At 37.1% G+C, this 4,682-nt stretch overlaps 1 pseudogene; it reads right to left on the reverse strand.

The window, feature by feature from the left end:
• The window catches only part of LOC102826088, a 151,364-nt pseudogene extending 147,293 nt beyond the window's left edge, over window positions 1-4,071 (reverse strand).
• Window positions 4,072-4,682: the final 611 nt, after the last annotated feature.

Genomic DNA, 4,682 nt, shown 5'->3' on the forward strand with positions numbered 1-4,682 from the left:
AATTGTTGCTGCCACTTTGCCAATCCATCTTGCTGGGGGTCTTCCTCTTTTTCTCTGACCCTCCACCTTACCAAACATGATATCATTCTCCAGTGACTGCTCCCTCCTGACAATATGTCTGAAGTATGAGAGATAAAGTTTGGCCATCCTGGCCTTCAACGAGCACTCTGGATACATTTCTTCCAACACAGATCTATTGGTTCTTTTGGTAGCCCATGGCACTTTCAATATTCTCCTCCAATACTGTAACTCAAAAGCATCTATTCTTCTACGGTCTTCCTTATTCACTGTCCAGCTTTCGCATGCATATGAGGTTATTGAAAATACCATGGCTTGGGTCAGGTGCACCTTAATCCTTAAGCTGACATTTTTGCTCTTCAACACTTTAAAAAGGTCTTGTGCAGCAGATTTGCGTAATGCAATATGTTGTTTGATTTCTTGATTGCTGCTTCCATGAGTTTTGATGGTTGACTGAAGTAGAATGAAGTCCTTAACAACTTTAACCTTTTCTCCATTGATAAGAATGTTGTTTATTGTTCCAGTGGTGAGGATTTTTGTTTTCTTCACATTAAGATGCAATCCATACTGAAGGCTGTAGTCTTTGGTTTTCATTCATCAGTAAATATTTTAAGTCCTCTTCACTTTCAGCAAGCAAGGGCGTGTCATCTGGATATCGCAGGTTGTTAATTGAGTATTCTCCCTCAAATATACTCTGCCACATCTCCCTGCTTTCCTGCCGCAAGATTTTTTTCAAATAGATACCCAGGACAATTCAGATATTTAATCCTCATGCTTTCTTCAAGGGACCCCAGTAAGAATTAGTTCACTTTCCAGGTTGAATCTATCTAAAGGGTATTCTTTCAACTTAACTATTAGAACTGAGAAGGATAGCAGTGCCTGAACTCTCATTTGTAATCTATTTCCCATGTCTCTGATGTATCTGTGAGGAAAAGGATGGGCCACAAAAATACTAAACTTTCTGTGGCATATTCAGATGCCAACTTTTTTTTTTTTTCAGTACAAAATAAAAAATGTTAAGAAAAAGGAATCTTGGTGGTGCTGTGGGGAAACATTGGGCATTTAACTCCAAGATTGGTAGTTCGGACTCACCGGCCACTTGGCAGGAGAAAGATAAGGCTATAAAGATGAGGCTGTCTGTTCCCATAAAGATCTACAGTTTCTGAAACACCTAATAGAGGGTCATTATGAGGGGAAATCAACTTTATGGTCATGGTGGATGGTGGGTGATAAAGATACATAAGCAAAATCACAAAATAAATGCATTGAGCAGGTAATTATTACTGTTACAATGCAATTCTTTTTAAAAATGCAGGAAATTTCTACATACATAAATTTACATTATAAATCAGCATAATACATGTGTTTTAATTCAACCAGTAAGGATCTTTTTTCTTGCTTTTCCAAAGAACAGAATAGCACTTTTATGTGATTGATTCAGTAGCTTCATTGAGTACTATTGAAACATAAGATTTGTTAGAAATTCACATATAACAAAGAGTTGAGACAGAAGAAACAGAAGGCAGTGAGAGGGAGTAACTATAATATGTCGATAATTTGGCTTCAGTCAGTTGAGGATGGGATGGGATTATGAGGAATGTTTTAAAACAATAAATTTAGAAGGTGTATGAATATTTTAGAAACTTTTTTTTTTAGTAGACATTTGAAGAGTTTACTGGAAGCCAACACATTTGCAGACATTTGTATCTATGATAAGAAAATATGCTTTGAGTTTAATTATTATGATTTGGTAACAAAATCTTTCAAATCAATTCAACATGACATGTCTTTCTTTCAGCAATTTTTTGTTTTCTTTTGTTTTGATTCTATAACAGTTCTTTTTATTCTATAAATACTTTGAATAATCTTGTTATAGTAAGTTGTTGTTGTACCTGACAAGGTTTACTGGCAATGCAACAACAGATCCTTGGTGTAGTTGTCTTACAAGTCAACAGCAGCAGCAGCAGCAGCAGCAGATAGTCATTTTGTTGTTATTTTCAGAGTCTGTAAATTCCAAGACTACTGGGAGACAAGGGAACACTGAGGCTGCAAAATAACGGATTGTCTCAAGCTTGTTAGATTCCATCAGTGTTTTTAAGGAAGCAATTCAGTGTCAATTTTATTACTGGACTCTGAAATAACACTTTCAGTTTTGCTATCCTTTTGGGTAAATTCTGTGTTGATAAGTTTCTTTTCTTGGTCTATAAACATATCTGTTACTCTGTCCTTTCTAGATTGTTTATTATTGGCTCCAATTCGACTGGTTTCATTTATTATTAGTTGCTATTTAACTTGGTCTAATTCCATTTTCATTTTCTCATTCTTTGCTCTGAGATTTTCAAATTCATTTTTCTCTAGGATGTCCATGTCTTTCCTAATGGAGTCCAAATAGCCACTGCTATTTCCTGTTGAGCAGTGTGACCATATGTAGTGTCTAGGCTGACATTAGATAAACTGCTTAAAGCTGATACATTTGTTTCTTCTTGTGCTTTGTCAAATCCATGTGTTTCCAAGTTTTGAACCAATGTATGAGTACCAAGAGTTAATTTCCTTTGTTCTAAAGAAGTTATGTCCACTTGTCTAACATGATATCTTTCCTTGGATATGGTGGTTAAGAAGTCTTCTGGCACCCACTTCTTGGCAATGAAGAGTGATTAAACAGCCGGCACCCAAGAGATAGCACCAGCCATTACTCAGCAGAAATTTTTAAAGAAAAAATTTCACAGTTCTGTGTAAATGTTAGATACCCAAGAAACTTTGTACGAATAAGTAGCACTGTTGATTCCCCAACATCTATATATCCTATTTTCTTCCTTTTATAGTTAATTTTCAAATGTCAAACAGATGTTTTTAAATATCTCTTTTGGATGTAGACTTCTTTTAATGTGTCCTTTCAAACAGAAATAAGGAAATGGCCTTTAAGTTAGTATATTCAATGTTGTTGCTGTTGTTAGGTGTCCTTGAGTTGAATACAACCCATAGTGACCCTGTGTACAAAAGAACAAAACACTACACAGTTCTGTGTCACCTTCAAAGTCAGGCCATTGTTGCAGCCATTGATCTATCCATGCAATAGTTAACAACAACACATGCTTACAAGCCAAGTATATTCTGTTTTTAGCAGCCAACTAATTTTATGAGAATAACATAACCCAAATCATACGAAAATCCCTATGGGTTTCACTATTTGTGACACAAATGGAATATTTTACCTGGCTTAACTGTATCTGCTGAGACCAGCATGTGCATTTCAATCTCTACCTCAGAATCATCCAATTTAAATCAATTTAGCTCAACAGATGCTTGTTTTAAAGTCTTTTGTCTTTCCTTTTGTTGTTAAGTGCTGTAGAGTCAGTTTGACTCATAGCAACCCTATATAGGGTTTCCAAGGAGCGATTGGTGGTTTTGAACCACCAACCTTGCAGTTAGACGTCCATGGCATATCCTACAGCAGCATACCAGGACTCCTCAATGTCCTTTAATAGGCTTTAAATAAAGAAAAAAATAAATCTTTGCAATTCAAGCAGTTTGTTATTGGCTGCTAACTTAAAAGTTAGCTATTTGAACCCACCTACCAGCTTCCCAGGAGTCCTGGTTTGACACTGTGAGCTAATGTGTCAGACTACAAAGTCATTTGAACTGCAAAATCTGGGTTCAAGCTCACCAGCTGCTCGTAGGGAACCCTAAACAGAGTCGCTATGAGTCGAAATCAACTCGACGGCACTTAACAACAACAACCAACTTTCCAAGGAGCTCTGGTCACGTAGTGGTTATGATAAATGTTTTTCAATCTCAAGATCAGCATTTCGAAACTACCAGCTGTTCCGCGGGAGAAAGATGAGGCTTTCTGCTCCTGTAAAGGTTTACAACCTCGGAAACCCTGTGCAGGGTCGCTATGAGTGGGAACTGACTCCACGGCACACCACCACCACCAGCAGCAGCAGCTCTCCACGGAGCCCTGGTGTTGTGCTGTGGATTAATGCTCAAATTGCAAAGTGCGTTAGAACTGCAAGGTTGACAGTTCAAGCTTACTTGTCGCTCATCGGAAACCATATACAGAGTTGCTGTGGGGACGGATCGACTCAATGGCACTTAACAACAAGAAGCAGCTCCCCACAGAAGAAAAGTCTGGCAAACTGCTTCTATAAAAACTTACAGCCACAAAAACTAAGTCTATAAAACAATTATTCTCTATAACACATGGGGTTTCTATAAATTTGGACCCAACTAAATAATAGCTAGCAACAACAATAGATCTACAGGGATGCATAAGAAATGTTTGCTTCCTGAGGCCTTTGGGGAAGTTAAAGGAATAACACGTTTTAAAATTAGAGTAATGCAATGAACAATTTTCACACTGTTAACATCTTCAAGGAGCAATGAAGGACAGATATTCTTTAAGATGATAAGTCAGAGAAGCTAGACAAACTAAAGTTTATAGTACCAACCAATTCAAACTCTTTATTGAAACTGAGCATTAATGGAGATGGAAAAATTGCAGGAACATAGGCCAAGTACGGGTAGCCACATAAGACACAGAATACTTCACAATCATTTGCTTTGCTGTTCTACTGTAGGTCATGAATGTATCATCATATAGTCATACAGTTTCCTGGAATAAAGAATAATCTTTCTACTTAATTACTTTATTCAGTAGTTGGTGC

The sequence above is a fragment of the Chrysochloris asiatica genome, unplaced genomic scaffold (genome assembly GCF_000296735.1).
Source record: "Chrysochloris asiatica unplaced genomic scaffold, ChrAsi1.0 scaffold00031, whole genome shotgun sequence".
NCBI classification, from domain to species: Eukaryota; Metazoa; Chordata; class Mammalia; order Afrosoricida; family Chrysochloridae; genus Chrysochloris; species Chrysochloris asiatica.